The 20,445-nt window shown below is 34.5% G+C and overlaps 1 long non-coding RNA gene across 4 annotated transcripts; it reads right to left on the bottom strand.

Annotated features, from left to right (window-relative positions):
• Window positions 1-14,774: 14,774 nt before the first annotated feature.
• LOC127709312 (uncharacterized) lies at window positions 14,775-17,639 on the bottom strand. Of its 4 annotated transcripts, none has more exons than XR_007985580.1 (4): window positions 16,699-17,639; window positions 15,980-16,647; window positions 15,625-15,879; window positions 14,775-15,522 (listed from the first exon to the last, which is right to left on the bottom strand). It is a non-coding gene; the product is annotated as an uncharacterized LOC127709312 (long non-coding RNA). The 4 variants fall into 4 exon arrangements; XR_007985582.1 differs by having other exon boundaries at window positions 14,775-15,420; XR_007985581.1 differs by having other exon boundaries at window positions 15,980-16,596.
• Between the last annotated feature and the right edge of the window lie 2,806 nt (window positions 17,640-20,445).

Genomic DNA, 20,445 nt, shown 5'->3' with positions numbered 1-20,445 from the left:
CAAAAAGATATTAGACACACAGAACAGATGAGTACTCGCAGTTATTAAAAGCTAGTGCAAGGCATAATTTCTATTAATAAACAAACCGTGATTTTCGAAATTAAAATGTAGTTTGGTATTTGCTTTATATATCTTAAAAGACAGTGAAAATTGCCTTTTTTCTAATTATAAAAATAAGAATTTTTAAAAGCATAATAAAAGCATAGTCACATGTCGATTTTCAAAAATAAATTTCAGAGTTGCAAACTTAAAGAAAATCTGAAATTTAAATATGAAGGTTTTTTTTTTTTAATTTACAATTTTGATAGACTCACAAAGAAAATATGACACATGTATGACTTACGATTTAGTGAAAACATTTTGCCGATTTTTGGCCTATGCCAAACTGATTTTATTGACCTTTTTTGATTTGCCGTCATCAGATAAAAATAATGTTTATTTACATATATATGTATAATTACGTACGCTCAAATGTAAAATCAATAAACCAGTTCAAAAACTGCAACAATCTGCATTTGGCGACCAGAAATAAGAAGTGATTCGGAGCTTTTATCGTAAAATACAGCTTTTGGCTTCACTAAACGACTTCGTGTCACGGCCAAATCCTGCATCTTTTGATAAACATACAAGCGTATTACGACTCATTCCAATACATACAATATTTCCGTATTTATCCGCACATACATTTCTCATATCTTTACCAGTCTTAAAAATTAAATGTCTGTTCCATAACTCGTTTCCATCATAGTCGTAACAGTAAATGGTATCACTCATAAATTCAGAAATAAGTATCAGGTTGCTCTGACAATGGATAAATGTAATGCACGCATATGGTAATCCTAAATCTAACCTCTAAGCTATAACACCATTCAAATCGACAAACAGAACACTTTATGGTCTTGAGCAAACAATAATGTGCTTACCATATGATAGTAAGATATCGCGTTTAAATCGACACCCAGCTGTAACGTTCTAATCAGCGAAAACCGCCAGCCCAGTTTAAGTAATTTGATATTTCCGTTTTGGGGAAAAGATAATGCGATGCGAAAATCATCGATGAGGGCCGTTCCATATGGCTTTCCGAACTTTAACATCTTTGTAATAACGTTTCCACTTTCACTGAATAATAATATACCACCATCATCTCAAAAGTCTGCTTATAGTATCTTTCTGTCAGGAAGAACAATGATACTAGAAATGTTAATATCCTCTCCTTCATAAACGTTATAACCGGAAAGACGTCTTTTTAGTTGCACGGAAGTGATATGTTTGGCCGATACTGTCAACGAAATTTGTGCGTTTGTATTGACTTCGTTTAATACTGGGAACGGTTTGATTCCAACAGTTATGATTCCCAGAGATACAGTTTCTGAAACGCTGCTTAGTAAGTCAGCATTTGGAGAAAAATATAATCTTTTTAATTTCATTCCGTCTTGTAAAAGAAGCGAATTAATTTCTTTATCTTCTTCCAAAAGATTATTTTCTAGTTTCTTTATGCAATGTATATATGAAAGTCGCTTGCATTCTTCTGGAGGTTCTCAAAATCAACCAAGGCCTGGTTCAGTGCATCTCGTTTTTGTTGAAGTTTGCTTACCGTGTCTACAATATCAGTTTTATGTTGTTGGTTGATAGAATCGACCTCTGTCAGAATCTTAGTTTCCAAATACCGAGTTTGTTCTCAACGCTCATACGTACTTTACTTACTTTCGTTTTGATATTTTCTTTATCCGTGTCGATGTCAATTAAGTTGTCGGTTACGTTTTTAATTAGTCCATCGATGTTTTGTAATCTTTCGTCAATATTTGAAAGATATGTCGATGTTTTGATGTTTTGGACAACTCTTCTTAGTGAGGTCACGCCGGTGCAGTGTTCATGTTTAGTACTCACGCATTGAACACAACAGTGAATTTCATGTGATGGACAATACAATTCAATTTTTTCATTATGAAGATCGCATTCCATATTTACAGACAGCAACCCTTTTGCCAAGGTTTTGTATGCCTTTATCAACATAATTTCATGATCTCTGGTAGACTTAATGGCAGAATGGTGACCATGACAACTTCTGCATAAACCCTCTTCGCAAACAGAACACCAAAAATCGGCTTTTTGCGTCACATGACGATACTCACATGGTCCGCATAATATCGATGGACTTGATGCCATTTCTACAATCAGTAATAAAACACACAATATAGATAATTGTAAATACATGTTATTCGCAATTTTAATAAAAGAACAGAGTTCCAATGTCCCCTGCGTTGCCTATATTTTGTCTGTCCAAGCTCAAGAACTAAAAAAATGTTTTTCAGTTTTTTAAAACTTTAAAAAATTATCTTAGAGAGTTGAAGACTTGAGAGAAATTTCTGATATATTCAATATTTCCAAGGGGATAACTTATTACAAATATTTGATCGGCAATTATTTACGAAATTGTCCGTGACATTGCGGATAGTAACCTTTACTGTCCCAGGTTAGAGGGAGGGTTGAACGCTCACAAACATGCTTAACCCCGACACATTCTTTATGTGCCTGTCCCAAGTCAGGAGCCTGTAGTTCAGTGGTGGTCGTTGGTTCATGTCTGTCATATTTGTTTTTTTTGTAAATTGTTTTGTTATAAATTAGGCCGTTAGTTTTCTCAATTGAATTGTTTCATATTTTTCATGTCGGGCGTTTTATAGCCGACCATACGGTATGGGTTTTTCTCATTGTTGAAGGCCGTGTGGTTGCATATAATTGCTTATATCCACTTCATTTGAACTCTGGTGGATAGTTGTCTCATTGGCAATCATACCATATCTCTTTATTTTTATTTTTATATAAATTTGATAAAAATCTGGCAAAAATTGTGCATGTGAGAGCGTTACAATACAATTTTCCATATAATCATCAATATTTCTAAGGGGCATGACTCTTTTAAAAATAATTGATCGGCACTGATTTTCAAACTTATCCGAGACATTGCTGATATAAACCTATGATATAAGTTATATAAAAATGTGGCAAGAATTGTACACACGAGAGCACTAACATTGTAATTTTCCATATAATTAATATTTCTAACGGGCAGTTCTAACTCTTTTAAAATAATTGCTCGGCAGTGATTTCGAACTTGTCCGAAACATCGCTGAAATAAACCTACAATATAAGTTTCATAAAAATCTGGCAAGAATTGTACACAAGAGAGCGCTAACAATGCAATTTTCCATATAATTAATATTTCTAAGGGCCATAACTCTTATAAAAAATATTGATCGGCACTGATTTTCAAACTCGTCTGAGACAATGCTGATCTAAACCTACAATATAAGTTTCAGAAAAATCTGGTAAGAATTGTACACACGAGAGCGCTAACGATGAATTTTTCCATATAATTAATTTTTTCCAAGGGACATACCTCTTTTTAAAATAGCTCATGGGCACTATTTTCGAACTCGTCCGAGACATTGCTGAAATAAACCTATGATATAAGTTTTATAAAAATCTGGCCAGAATTTTAGATGTGAGAGCGCTAACAAGACCGGACAGACCGACGGACGGACGGACGGACGGACGGACGGACAGACGGACGGACGCCCGTTATTTCTATGTCCTCGACAACGCGTTGCGTGGGGGACAAAAATATGATAAACAGTGCTTGCGATTGTAATTTGATATTACTTTGACCTGTAAATAACATAATTAAAAAGCCCCCCCCCCCAAAAAAAAACAACAAATCAGTTTCAGTTTCGTTAGTTTCATTACAATTTTGCAAAATATAATGAAAAATTCTTGCTTTATGACCTTTTGCTCTTTACAAAGTTTTAATTTTACCTTTTAATAAATGTATCAGTGCATGCGTAATGGAAAACAAGTAAAACGGTTTTTAAGTCATGATATTAAAATTGTATCTACTAGATATCGTTCATAATTTTTTTTATCAACATGATTAAGCTAGAAAGAAAGATATACCATAACAGTTGCATAGGATTAATTCGCACTACTCATGAGTGCAAATTGGTACCACACTATCTTTTAGGGTAGAATCAACAAAATTGACAATAAAATACCTCTTGGGATATGTAAAACAGTACGGACTAAATTGATAATAGTGTTAAAAAGCTGGGTGTGAAATATCCCTTTTTATAAAACTCACGTACTATTAGAGGTTCGTTTTGAACGAACCTAATCACAAAATTTATACATGTAAAAAATTATAACAAAAATAGCAAACTCCAAGGCAAATTCAAAAGGGGAAGTCCATAAAAACTGACAAAATCAAACGCTATCAATCAACGAAAAGAGTGAAAAATAACTGTCATATTCTTGACTTGGTACAGGCATCCTCATAACAAATTGTAAACAAAGGATAAGTTGAAAAGTCAATAGGCCACGAATGAGGGACGGGCCGAATAATTTCCTTTGTGACTGCATACAAAATATCATTGACTTACTGTTAGTTGGCCGGCTCTTAAATTTAGGCCTTCCTGTCGAATCGATACAATAACTAGAGGCTCTCGAGAGCCTGTGTCGCTCACCTGATTCTACTTTGGTTTTGGCAATCATGTAAAAATAGATTAAAATCATAACAGATACCCTAATAATGATTGAGGCCAAATTTGGTTTAATATTGGCCCCGTAATCTAATAAAAAATCCTGGTGGCCATCTTGAACAGTAAATCGGCAACAAAGTAGCAACACTTCATCAACACCTCATAAGGAACAATTATGCCATGTTTGGTTTCATTCCATTCAGTGCACCTCTAGAAGAAGCATTTGTATGTATTTCCTATAGGTTGCATTTCTGTAAATATTGACAATGCAATTTCCCATAGGAACTCCTTTTACGGATAAAACTGTACCACTTTTACTATGAAGTTTTGAAATGAATCATATCCTAGAATGGAAAGTTCATATGCACTACAATTTTTTTCAAAGGTCAAAATATAGGGCTGTGCGGCATATTATCAACGTTTATATGCCCCGAACTTCTAAGAGTTTAAACTAACACTAAATTTCTTAACTACCCCTACCTTGACTGTAGGATTACAACAGATTTCTATATAGACAATATGCATATGTATATTTACTGGTAACACTCCCAAGTTATGTCTCTATGAGATGAAACCTAGAGTTCATAACTGGGAACCAGTATGTAAACAAAATTAACTATCTATGAATATTCTATATCTCCCCAAAAGAGGCGTGGTTTGAGAAACAGCTGTATGTACAAAGTGCAACCTATAGGGTCTTATGTTAAACTAAGTCCCCTGCTGGTGGCCATCTTGGATGATGGTTCGGCTACAAAGTAACAACACTTGGTCAGCACCTCATTAGGAACATTCATGCCATGTTTAGTTTCATTCTATTCAGTGGTTCTCTAGAAGAAAACATTTGTATGTATTTCCCATAGGGTCCAATGTTAAACTTACTCTCCCTGCTGGCAGCCATCTTGGATGACAAATCACCTACAAAGTAACAACACTTGGTCAGCACCTCAAAAGAAACACTCATACCATGTTTGGTTTCAATCCATTAAGCGGTTTTCTAGAAGAAGACATTTGTATGTATTTCCCATAGGGTCCCATGCTAAACTAAGTCCCTCTCTGGTGGCCAGTTTGGTTGATAGATTTGCTACAAAGTAACAACACTTGGTCAGCACCTTAAAAGGAACATTCATGCCATGTTTGGTTTTATTCCATTCAGTGGTTCTCTAAAAAAAGACATTTGCATGTATTGTCCATCGTGTCCTATGTTAAACGAAGTCCCCCGCTGGCGGCTATCTTGGATGATGGATCGGCTTAAAGTAACAACACTTGGTCAACACCTCATAAGGAACATTCATGCCATGTTTGGTTTCATTCCATTCAGTGGTTCTCTAAAAGAAGACATTTGCATGTATTGTCCATAGTGTCCTATGTTAAACGAAGTCCCCCGCTGGCGGCCATCTTGGATGATGGATTAGGTTAAAGTAACAACACTTGGTCAGCACCTCATAAGGAACATTCATGCCATGTTTGGTTTCATTCCATTCATTGGTTCTCTAAAAGAAGACATTTGTTTGTATTGTCTGTAAGGTCCTATGTTAAACGAAGTCCCCCCGCTGGCGGCCATCTTGGATGATGGATCGGCTTCAAAGAAACAACACTTGGTCAGCACCTCATAAGGCACATTCATGCCATGTTTGGTTTTATTCCATTCAGTGGTTCTCTAAAAGAAGACATTTGTATGTATTGTCCATAGGGTCCTATGTTAAACGAAGTCCCCCGCTGGCGGCCATCTTGGATGATGGATCGGCTTCAAAGTAACAACACTTCGACAGCACCTCATAAGGAACATTCATGCCATGTTTGGTTTCATTCCATTCAGTGGTTCTCTAAAGGAAGACATTTGTATGTATTGTCCTATGTTAAACAAAGTCCACCGCTGGTGGCCATATTGGATTATGGATCGGCTGCTAAGTAACAACACTTGGTTAGCACTTCATAAGGAATATTCATGCCATGTTTGGTTTCATTCCATTCAGTGGTTCTCTAAAAGAAGACATTTGTATGTATGGTTTTTGTTCAAATCCAAAATTTCGCAAAATCAGAGTAAAGATTAGTGACATGCATGCCGTTACCATAGTTAAGCGTCCTTTAAAAATAGATCTCAAACCGAAATCATTTATGACAGCGTCAGTAAAAAAAAATCCCTAGGTAATTATCTGACGACCTGAAATCATGACGCCTGTGAGTGACGGCATTTATAGTTGTTCGTGGCCACTTGCCCGACAAGGCTGTCTCGGTGGCACGTGCAAAGAACAGAAGTACCGTTTTGCCGAAGGAGATTTTTGACAAACTCTGAAAGTTGGGATTGGTTGTATTTAGGAATTTCAGACTCCAACTTTGGACCTATTTGTTACAGATTTATGAACTGGTAGTCTGACTCTTTTTGCTCTTGTCAGATATGGTTTTAAATCACGTACAAATTAGGCTGGCAGCTTAACGGTAATATGTAATCAATGAAAAAAGTTCAATATGATCAATATGATCATACAATTGTTTGGAATCATTTGCAAAACGTTCATCGATTTGTTTCATACAATTGTTTGGAATTATTTGCAAAACTATCATCGATTTGTTTCAAAACTCTTTCCATGCTCAGAAGATGAGACTAATGAAATGCACATGTTTATATGCAGGTGCAAGCAAACAAACCGGTTAATATTTAATGAACTTGAGATTCAGTAATGATCAATTGACGATGTATTATTGTCATACATGACGTCATGTCATAGTTTACAGAACGTCCATATATTGGCAGATGACGAAAAAAATACAGGCTAATTCACAAGGAAATCAATTGTTTTCACATTGATTATTAATACATATCTGGGGTTTTTACATATCTGGGTTTTTTTTTTTGTTTGTGTTTATTTTCTATTCTGTATTTTGTTACAAAAAAAAAGTATGCATCATTAAGAATTAATAATAATCATTGTAATAAATTGTTTGTAATTATACTGCCCTCCTAGGGCGTCTTTGATTGACAATAAAATTATTGTATTGCATAGTATTAATGGTGCTGTCTTTCGAATGATTATAAGACATTCGCTATTATACGCTAGAAATGACCTAGCTAGCATTGTTGTTTTTCATCTCAACAATTGTGGAAGACATAGATATATCAACAGATGCTCCTTCCTCAAATGTTTACAGAATGTAAATATCTTCTGCAAAATTTGCGTAAGCGTGTGCCGTTTCCAATGCACAAAATGTAACAAAAAAGTGACAGTCGTGGTACTCCATATATTTTAATGTACACGGTGCAAAGCAACAGTGGTCAACAGCCTAATGATTTCCGATCAGGACAGTCAACGGATAGTACGTCCACGACTGGCACGTTCAATAAAACATTATTTGATTGGTCCGTGACTAACTCTATTCAATAAAGAAATTATTGATTTGCTACTATAAATACATTTATTATCGTGTTTATAGGTCGAGTTATCTCGCCTACCACAATCTTGATAGTTCGCAATTATATTATTTCTATGAAAACAATTTATAGTTCCTATCTAAAACAAATTATATATACGCAACGATCAAAACAATTGAGGTAAGCATTTAATTATTTAATTGGGCGAGAAAAAAAAAACTGATCTGAATATAATTTTGTTTGATTACAGAAATTCTACTTATACATTGTAATATCAAAAAACTAGTAATTAACGTTTTGATAAATTAATCCACGCTCAGGACGTTGGATGTGCCAATCTTCTATGACCATTATATGACTTTTTAGGGACCATCAGAATTAATCCACGCTCAGGACGTTGGATGTGCCAATCTTCTATGACCATTATATGACTTTTGTGAGGCCATCAGAATTAATCCACGCTCAGGACGTTGGATGTGCCTATCTTCTATGACCATTATTTGACTTTTTAGAGGCCAGCAGAATTAATCCACGCTCAGGACGTTGGATGTGCCAATCTTCTATGACCATTATATGACTTTTTAGAGGCCATCAGAATTAATCCACGCTCAGGACGTTGGATGTGCCAATCTTCTATGACCACTATATGACTTTTTAGAGCCCATCAGAATTAATCCACGCTCAGGACGTTGGATGTGCCAATCTTCTATGACCATTATATGACTTTTTAGAGGCCATCAGAATTAATCCACGCTCAGGACGTTGGATTTGCCAATCTTTTATGACCATCATATGACTTTTAGTGGACATCAAAATTAATCTACGCCCAGGACGTTGGATGTACCAATCTTCTATGACCATTATATGACTTTTTAGTGGATATCAGAATTAATCCAAGCTCAGGACGTTGGATATACATACCTTCTATGAGCATATTAATACGACTTTTCGATAAAAAAATAAATCCACGCTCAGGACATTGGATGTGTATATTTTCTATGACCATATCATGACTTACCAGTCGATAGCAGAATCTTTTTGTACATTAATTAGGCCGTTAGTTTTCTCGTTTGAATTGTTTTACATTTGTGATTTCGGGGCCTTTTATAGCTGACTATGCGGTATGGGCTTTTTCTCATTGTTTAAGGCTTTACGGTGACCTATAGTTGTTAATTTCTATGTCATTTGGTTTCTTGTGGAGAGTTGTCTCATTGGCAATCATACTAAATCTTCTTTTTATATTCACAGTGTATGACTTTATAATCAATTTTTAAAGTACATCAGAATAAATCCACGCTCAGGACGTTGGAAAGGCGCACCTTTTATGGCCATAACAGGACTTTTCAGTGGACATCAGAAAAATTAAAACTCAGGATGTTGAATATGCATCCCTGCTATGAACATTCTATTACTTAAAATTATAACAACAAAAAAACAGTAGTCCTCTCAATAAATCCACGCTCAGGACGTTTGGATAGCATACATCTGATGAACATTTATGGAGTGTTTAGTGAAAATCAAAATAAATCCATGCTGAAGACGTTGGGTGCATACCTTCTATTAGCGGTATTGACCTTTCAGTCGAAATTAAAAAAACAAATCAAGCTCAGGAATGTTTCAAATACTTGTAGAAGAAAGGTCATAATTTTGTCTACCCTGATTGATTTTTTTGGCATAAAAAATAGATCATCGAGCACGTGGTTGTTTGTACATTGTATATGGTATATGAGGACATACTATAAGATTGTTCAGATATTTTTGCCAAAGGACGATTTCAAAATATACATTTAAAAATGATATTGAGATTTATAATTGTTTTAGAAGAAGAAGATTTTCAAAAGCTTGCATATTTATGCTGAAATCGCTGTCAAGTGTAAATACAGTATATATTTGTTTTCTTTCTTTGTAATTTTAAATATTACATAACATCTTTTTCGATTACATTTTGGTTGCTGTCTCATGGAAACTTTATTTAGAGAGTTATTTAAAAAGTGTTATAAAACCTCATGTTACTTCAAACATGTTAAAATCTCTTGTTATAAGCAGTCAACCTAAAACTTATCTAAAGCGAGATAACTATGACACATCTCAAATATATAATACAGACACAGTTATCTCTCCTTAGCGTCCTCTCCGTGGACTAACGTGCTCAGCGATGACGTCCCCAGCGATGATTAGCTGTTGACCCCTTATCGTGCAAAGAGTAATTGATCGTGAAAAGAAAGGTACATGAATAAGATTTTATGAAATTTAGCAATACAACTCATTACTGTTTCACTTACAAAAATAAAGTTTTAACAAAAAGAATTATTATGCTTATCATGCTTACTTTTTACTTCCTTTCGGAAAAGCGGCCTGTTGATTTTTTAAAGTGTAATTATGGTAGTCGCTGGGAGACTTCAACGTTTGTTCAAAGTCAGTCCACAGTCGCATGAATTTCTAATATTAAAACAGAATATGGTATATACTATACTTTATACGTTAAATGTATATGTATATATATATAAAGTTTATTCAAATAAAATGCAGTTATACCCCAATGCATGGTGTTGATGGCATGTATGACATGAAAATTCACAAAAAAACACAATGTTGATTGCTGTACCCCAATTTTTGACATTTCTACCTATTACATTGTGTATTGTGTTTGTTTTGCTCACACATCAAGGGCGAATCCAGCAATTTATAAAAGGGGGGAGGGGGGTGTTCCTAATCCAGGATAAAAGGGGGGGGGTCCAACTATGTGTCCCCATTCAAATGCATTGATCGTCAAAAAAAAAGGGGGGGGGGGGTTCCAACCCCCGGACCCCCCCTCCCCCCCTGGATCTGTCATACAAGTGAGAGGTAGCTATAAAATCAGGTTTAGTAGTCTGATTATCCACCATTTTCTACATAAGAAAATGCCTGTACCAAGTCACGAATATAACTTGAAGATCTAAATCACTCAGACAAAAATAACGTTTCCAAAATGTTTGAAAAATTGATATATAAGCAAATAATATATGCATATCTCGTAAAGTTAAAGCTTCTTTTAAGGCAGCAATCGGGCTTTAGATCTGGACATTCATGTAACACTGCCCTCCCTAAATTAATTGATGCATGGTTAAGCGAAATGGATAAGGGAATTTAACTTGTGCTCTTTTTCTAGACTTTAGAAAAGCATTTGATATCGTTACTCATTATATTTAACTGAGCAAATTACAAATGTATCACTGTGATGATCATGCTATTGATTGGTTTAAATCTATTTATCCGGAAGATTTCAAAAGGTAATGATCAATGATATTGAATCTCATTTCAGAGAAGTTCAGTCAAGAGTTCCACAGGGTTCCATACTAGGACCTTTACTTTTTATAATATTTATCAATGATTTATCTCTTGTGCTTGAAAATGTTTCTTCTGAACTTTATGCTGATGATATAACATTATATAAGTCATCTCCATCAGTAAAAGATTTAAATGCATTTATGAACGTAGATTTTTGTAATGTTATGAATTGGTGTAATGATAATGATATGATATTGAATTGAGACAAGACTAAGGTCATGTTAATTCGTTCTAATAGACAAAATGTTTTTGAAACAGAATTAAGTATCAAATTTGATGATGAAAATATAATAGACGTCTTTCATAATCAAAAACTGCTAAGAATCCATTTTGACAAATCTCTTTCGTGGGAAAATCCAATTGACAATCTTTGTGCAGTAATTCTAAGCAGACTGCAACTTATGGGCCAACTTAAAAGCATATCTTTCAGTAAGTTTTCTCAAACTATATTATAATGGATATATACTTTCAATTATGGACTACTGATGTACCGTGTGGGGAAATGCTTCAAAAACTAATATTGACAAATTATACAAGTTACAAAAGAGGACAGCAAGGATTATTTTGAATGCAGGTTTTGATATCTCTTCATCAGTTATGTTTAAAACGTTAGGATAGCTTACCATTTATAAAAGAATTAAATATTTTATGATAGTGATGGTTTATAAGTGTATGAATAATCTAGCACCTGAATATTTATCTGAACTATTTTCAAGTTGTTCAGTTGTTAATAAATACGCTAAAAAGCCATTAAGATCATCTTCCCAAAATAATATATTTGTTCAACGATATGAAACTAAATATGGTAAAAGCACATTTATGTATTCTGGAACCTTGTCGTGGAATTCCTTGCCTTTGACTTTGAAAGAAAGTAAAAGTACAAATGTTTTTAAAACAAAATGTCAAGCTTATCTCTTGAAAATACACTTAATAAAACCAGTGGCGAATTGCAAGGGGGTATAAAGCGTACTTCCCCATTCGGTAAAAACAAATCTCTCGTTTGGCATAATTATGATTATGATTTTCTTTTTAATTTTTTGATTTGAGTGTCACTGATGAGTCTTTTGTAGACGAAACTAGTGTACACAATTTTAATCCTGATATCTATGATGAGTTTATTCGTCCCTGACATTTGCACAATGTTTTTTTATTTAACAGCTGAAAGGATCGAAACAAGCTAAAGTATAAGAGAACTACATTAGAATATTAAAGATAAAGGTATCAAGCATTGTCAAAATATCTCCAAACCGGTCAATGTCAACATATATACTGACGGACTATAAAATGACATAGATATTTATAATCATCCTTAACAAAACCAAAATTATATGGAATTTATCTTGTTAGAGACGTTCAATACAAAATTGTACAAAAGCGTGTACCTTTTGCGATGTTGTCTTTAGCACCAATGTATAGCAAACACATTATATTTTCAACTTGCATTATGCTTTCAACTTGCAGTAGCATAATTAGTTGTTGAATAGGCGTTATGGGTTGTGGACTATTGCAATGTTGATATGAATTCGTATTGTTTTTAGATTTTTTCAAACCTATACTTTCATACCGTCATGTGTTGACAATACACTTGCAATTCATGCAGACATGTATTCATATAACGTTATGAGTTGATATACATTTGCAATTCAGACATGTATTCATATAACGTTATGAGTAGACATGTATTCCTATAACATTATGAGTAGACATGTATTCATATAACTTTATGAGTAGACATGTATTCATATAACGTTATGAGTAGATATGTATTCATGTAACGTTATAAGTTAACATACATTTACAATTAAGCCATGTATTCATATAAGTTGAATGACATTATAAGTAGACATGTATTCATATAAGTTGAATAACATTATAAGTAGACATGCATTCCTATAACGTTATGAGATGACATACATTTGCAATGGAGATATGTTTTCATATAAGGTTAATAAGGATTCTCTTCACGTAATTGGTTATATGGTCTTATATGTTTCATACAGAATTCTTCGTCCTAAATAATACCACAGCTTACATCGTATTCATATAACATAATGAGACAGCATAATCATTAATGTGTTGTTTGTTGTACACAAATATTTAAAAGATTCTTAGATTTGTATATAGACATAACTAATGTTTACCATATTTAGCAAAACGTCGGTTTGTGACCTTGGTCGACGTTTTTTTTTAATTGAATCATGACAATTCGGTTGTACGTGTGCTAATTCTTATTATATGATTTTCTTATCAACAAATACTTGAATTTGATTGGTCCGTTAAAGTTACACTTCGATAAACTATGTTGATGAAACTACTAACGATACCTTGTAAAGAAAGTTAAAATCAAAAGAAATAATACGTAAAGTTCCGATTTAGAATTATAAGGATTAAGGGGGTACCAAACACTTAATGGGAGTTAACTCTTTAAAAATCAGCTGAACGTTTTAATCATATACTATTAGCAAAGTTCTCAATGATCAAAGTTAGTGTTTGTCAAACTACTATAATCCAATGAAATTATTCCTGTAAACTGTTTGGTTCAAATTTCTTGAAATTTTTACATTTCTATCAACAGGTCCAAGTAACTATTTTATCAAAATTTTATGAAAATTAAACGAGCCAAATCTATTTTAGTGAAAGTGTTGGGTACCCCCTTAAACACATTTTTTCTAGAGGTTATTGATGTGTGAACTGTGTCGATGACTCACAAACTAAAAATTCATTTTGTGAGTTAATCGACCAAGTTTACACATCAATAACCTATAGAAAAATAGAGTTTAATCCTATAATGATCTTTTTCATACCCAGACATGTTCTCTGCTTTAAACCGTAGCTATACAAACCCGAGCATCCATATCATGATTCACTTAGATTTAAGGACTGTACTCGTATATATTAAGAGCTTGCATGTGCGTTCATAGCGTAATGAGTTACTGGCCATTGCGCTAGGCATGTGTACATACATACAACGTCATGTGTTTTAAATTCGAACAAGATTAGAGAGTTATTTAATAATATTTACTATGAATATAAAAATAAGAAGATGTGGTATGATTGCCAATGAGACAACTCTCCACAAGAGACTAAATGACATTATACCCGTACAACAGTGTCAAATCTTATATTTGTCATGATTGTACCCTTACAACAGTGTCACATCTTATATTTGTCATTGTACCCTGTTATATACAACTTATTACACCGTCACATCTTACATCCATCCTTGTATCCCATTATATACAACTTATAACACTGTAACATCTAACATCCATCCTTGTACACCGTTATATACAACTTATCACACCGTCACATCTTACATCCATCCTTGTACAAGATGTGATGGTGTTATAAGTTATATACAACTTATAACACCATCACATCTTACATCCATCCTTGTACACCGTTATATACATTGTACAACTTACTACACCGTCACATCTTACATCCATCATTGTACCCTTACAGCAGTGTCACATCTTATATTCGTCATTGTACAACGTTATATACAAATTACTACACAGTTACAGCTTACATCCATCATTGTACCCTGTTATATACAACTTATGTCACTGTCACATATCATATTTGTCATTGTACCCCGTTAAATACAACTTACTACACCGCCACATCTAACATATATCATGGACCCCTTTATATACAGAGTATCACACCGCCACATCTTACATCCATCCTTGTACCCCTTTATATACAGAGTATAACACCGCCACATATAACATCAATTCTTGTACCCCTTTATATACAGAGTATCACACCGCCACATCTTCAATCCATCCTTGTACCCCTTTATATACAGAGTATCACACCACCACATCTAACATCCATCCTTGTACCCCTTTAATATACAGAGCATCACACCACCACATCTAACATCCATCCTTGTACCCCTTTATATACAGAGCATCACACCACGTACCGCATCTAACATCCATCATTGCACCCTTTTATATACAGAGCATCACACCACCACATCTAACATCCATCCGTATACCCCTTAATATACAGAGTATCATACCGCCACATTTAACATCCATCCTTGTACCCCTTTATATACAGAGCATCACACCACCACATCTAACATCAATCCTTGTACCCCTTTATATACAGAGTATCACACCGTCACATCTTACATCCATCCTTGTACCCCTTTTTATACAGAGTATCACACCACCACATCTAACATCCATCCTCGTACCCCTTTATATACAGAGTATCACTCCAACACATCTAACATCCATCATTGTACCCTTTTATATACAGAGTATCATACCGCCACATCTAACATCTATCCGTGTACCCCTTTATATACAGTGTATCATACCGCCACATCTAACATCCATCCTTGTACCCCTTTATATAAAGAGTATAACTCCGCAACACCTAACATCTATCCTTGTACCCCTTTATATACAGAGTATCATACCGCTACATCTAACATCCATCCTTGTACCCCTTTATATACAGAGTATCACACCATTACATCTAACATCCATCCTTGTACCCCTTTATATACAGAGTACCACTCCGCCACATCTAACATCTATCCTTGTACCCCTTTATATACAGAGTATCACACCACCACATCTAACATCCATCCTTGTACCCCTTTATATACAGAGTATCACACCGCCACATCTGACATCCATCCTTGTACCCCTTTATATAGTGTATCATACCGCCACATCTCACATCCATCCTTGTACCCCTTTATATAAAGAGTATTACTCTGCCACACCTAACATCTATCCTTGTACCCCTTTATATACAGAGTACTAGTATCATACCGCCACATCTAACATCCATCCTTGTACCCCTTTATATACAGAGTATCACATCACCACATCTAACATCTATCCTTGTACCCCTTTATATACAGAGTATCACGCCGCCACATCTGACATCCATCCTTGTATCCCTTTATATACAGAGTATCACACCACCACATCTTACATCCATCCTTGTACCCCTTTATATACAGAGTATCACACCGCCACATCTAACATCCATCCTTGTACCCCTTTATATACAGAGTATCACACCGCCACATCTGACATCCATCCTTGTATCCCTTTATATACAGAGTATCACACCGCCACATCTTACATTCATCCTTACACCCCTTTATATACAGAGTATCACACCGCGACATCTTACATCCATCCTTTACCCATTTATATACAGAGTATCACACCACCACATCTAACATCCATCCTTGTACCCCTTTATATACAGAGTATCACACCGCCACATCTAACATCCATCCTCGTACCCCTTTATATACAGAGTATCACTCCAACACATCTAACATCCATCATTGTACCCTTTTATATACAGAGTATCATACCGCCACATCTAACATCTATCCGTGTACCCCTTTATATACAGTGTATCATACCGCCACATCTAACATCCATCCTTGTACCCCTTTATATTAAGAGTATAACTCCGCAACACCTAACATCTATCCTTGTACCCCTTTATATACAGAGTATCATACCGCTACATCTAACATCCATCCTTGTACCCCTTTATATACAGAGTATCACACCATTACATCTAACATCCATCCTTGTACCCCTTAATATACAGAGTATCACTCCGCCACATCTAACATCTATCCTTGTACCCCTTTATATACAGAGTATCACACCACCACATCTAACATCCATCCTTGTACCCCTTAATATACAGAGTATCACACCGCCACATCTTACATTCATCCTTACACCCCTTTATATACAGAGTATCACACCGCGACATCTTACATCCATCCTTTACCCATTTATATACAGAGTATCACACCGCCACATCTAACATCTATCCTTGTACCCCTTTATATATAGAGTATCACACCACCACATCTAACATCCATCCTTGTACCCCTTTATATACAGAGTATCACACCGCCACATCTTACATTCATCCTTACACCCCTTTATATACAGAGTATCACACCGCGACATCTTACATCCATCCTTTATCCATTTATATACAGAGTATCACACCGCCACATCTAACATCTATCCTTGTACCCCTTTATATATAGAGTATCACACCACCACATCTAACATCCATCCTTGTACCCCTTTATATACAGAGTATCACACCGCCACATCTAACATCCCTCCTTGTACCCCTTTATATACAGAGTATCACACCGCCACATCTTACATCCATCCTTGTACCCATTTATATACAGAGTTTCATACCGCCACATCTGACATCTATCATTCTACCCATTTATATACAGAGTATCACTCCGCCACATCTAACATCTATCATTGTACCCCTTTATATACATAGTATCACACCACCACATCTAACATCCATCATCATACCCCGTTATTTACAACTAAAAACACCTTAACATCTTAGATCAAACTTAATTTATAACCCGTTTTATACAATAAGCGGATCCAGGCCCCCCCCCCCCATTTCGTGGGAAAAATTTGGTTGGTTGTATAGGGTATTTAATGTCATATCGTACACCCATCATTGCACCCCGTTATACACAAATACGCAGACATTCAGGGCAAACCAAAGATTTTCAATTTTAATTCTGTCGATTCTTCGCAGTATTATGAAGTCAAAAATAAATTTGTTGGCTCAGAATCAGTATTATGTGGTTGAGTGCAACGACATGTTTTTATTTAGACTGTTTAGTGTGCAAATACGATACAAAAAAAAAAACGGACTGCATGAGTGTGTCGGTCAAGTACTAAACAATGTTTATCTCATTTTTTTTTAAATATAACTTGTTCTCGTCATGACATGGCTTAGAATTTGCTAATTCATTTCTACAAAAATTTCATCTATCAATTCACCTGATGTCGCAACAGTGTTACAAAAAATAAAGACATAATAAACCTTACAGTAAAATTTTGCTTGACTTCAGTAAGTGAGGCTTGTCGTGGGTTTAAGTTTAGAATAAGCCGATTCTCCACTAAGGAAGAGAAATACGTGTAGTGATCAGTGGGAATCATTTCGGTATAAAGGTCGCAGAAAACTATTACTGAAAGCACAATGTATTAAATGCTTAGATTTTTTGCAAGATTTAATTTATCAACATTACTCTACAAACTTTATGTTTCTTTTCATAGTGTGGCGTAATCGTTATTTTGCAAAAAAATGTCTTTAACTTGCAGTAAGGTGAGAATCGTGTTGCGTGTTGAAGGCCTCACTGTGACTTTGATGTCAAGAAGTCTTTTGACGGGTAAGGTGCCATTTTCGGATCTCAGCCTCCCAGGACGTGCGGCAGTTTCAATAGTGTTTTTTTCCATTATCATTTCATAAAAAATACTTCTGTAACAACTTCAAGCTATCGATCTATCTCATTGGCTGAACTTTTTGCACTTAAACACGCAAGTAAAAGGGTTGAGATGTCCCGAAAGGTACCAAACATGCAGAATTAAGTCTACTGTAAGTGTTTTCAGACGTTGGGGGCTACATAATGGATGCTTCCGGCTTCAGGACAATATGGCCTTTTGTAAACTACTATAGCAAGGCATTTCTTCTCCCAACGTTTTCTCTTTAGAAAATATATAATTGACAATGTCTTTCAGCAGCAAGGATTAGCTCATTTGCTTTTAATTTGCATTTTTTGTAATTTTCGAAAAACCGTGCATTTCTCAAAAAACAACTTAGCATAATATAAGGGTTCATAGCTTATATATATACTTTTATAAAGATAAGATTTTGGAATACCTGTAAATCAACTTTCTTACAGATGATTCAGCTGTATGGAAAAAGGTGTAGGCTGTTTATAAGTAAACTCCTTACAGTTTTTTTCTTTCTCTCTAGTACTTTCATTCGTTTGCAGACTACTCAGTTTACTAGACAACAGCCAACACAAAGTCATATACTTCTTACAAGTTAGCGTAAAAATGGACTGTACAATTATAAATTTGACATTTGACTTTTGAATATATATAAATTTATATATATGCTTTTACATTACGATTTTTGATAAATTTCAATTCTTTTTTTAGTTATTTTTTTATTCTAGTATCATACATGTTGCTTGTTGTATTAAATCTACATATCAATGATTATTTTTTATAAAAACTGTAGTAATTGATATAATCATTTTGAAATTATAGCTGTGCACATTTTTTAAGTAATTTGAATTTCACTTTACATTGAAGTAAATGAAAAGAAATCCTATAATTACTTAAAAATGTACTTTTACATCAAATGATTATTCTTTGTTTGATGTTTTACAACTAATAGTGTCAGTCTTCTTGTATCATTAGCACTAGTATATTAGTCATCTTGGTGTTGCTGAAGTATATAAACCCACCACAAATGGTAGTAATATCTGTTTGCGTATATACATAAATAAAACCAGTGACCAGTCCCATAATTAGGATTAATCTTTGATGTGAATAAAACATACATGTATCGCTTTAGCGAAATTTCATATATGTTGAGATGGATGAAAGTGATTCTGACAGAAATTTCAGTCTTCAAGAAAAATATGAATTGAAACACGATGTTATAGTCTGATAACGACATTGTTTATTTCTTAAGAACAATAAGCCCTTAATATTAAAGTGCAGAGTTTGCAAATACAGCTTCTTTTGATTTCATAAAACGTTATGAATAAACTTTTGATTCCGACCAACACCTTTCTATAGGCTTGTGTATGCATAATTTTTTAAAGTGCAATAATATCAAAACAGAACAAATTAAATACTGGATAAAAGAAGATGCCAATTTTGTGCATGCATATAACAAAAGGAAGCTTCATTCACAGCAATAATATTCAATTATTTCATTGCATTTACGTTCTACACCAGCTAGACATGGTTCCATAGGTACTTGGGGACAGAACATTTGTTCAGCCCTCCCTTTTTTTTTTCTTTCAAAATCCGTTATATTTTTTTCTATTAATTAGCGGTCACTGTTATATATAATCATGGAAGTATAATATTGTATTGTCAATAGAATACTTCCATGATTATATATAGTAACTGTATATCAGTGACTACTGTGGATAGTAAACTTGGAATTGATAGTAAATAGCAAATACAAGCTACTTGTTCATATAATACAGAAAAACGCGAAAAATAATTGAAATTAATAGAAAACAAAAAAATAACGGATTTTGGAAAAAAAGGGGGAGGGCTAAAAAATGGTCCTGTCCCCAAGTTCCTATGTATGATTCGTGTTCAGTGACGTTATGTAGACACGTTTGGATTC

Source organism: Mytilus californianus, unplaced genomic scaffold (genome assembly GCF_021869535.1).
Source record: "Mytilus californianus isolate M0D057914Y unplaced genomic scaffold, xbMytCali1.0.p SCAF_7, whole genome shotgun sequence".
In the NCBI taxonomy this organism is placed as follows: domain Eukaryota; kingdom Metazoa; phylum Mollusca; class Bivalvia; order Mytilida; family Mytilidae; genus Mytilus; species Mytilus californianus.
The sequence above is the reverse complement of the archived record's forward strand: the minus strand, read 5'-3'. Positions and strand labels throughout refer to the sequence as shown.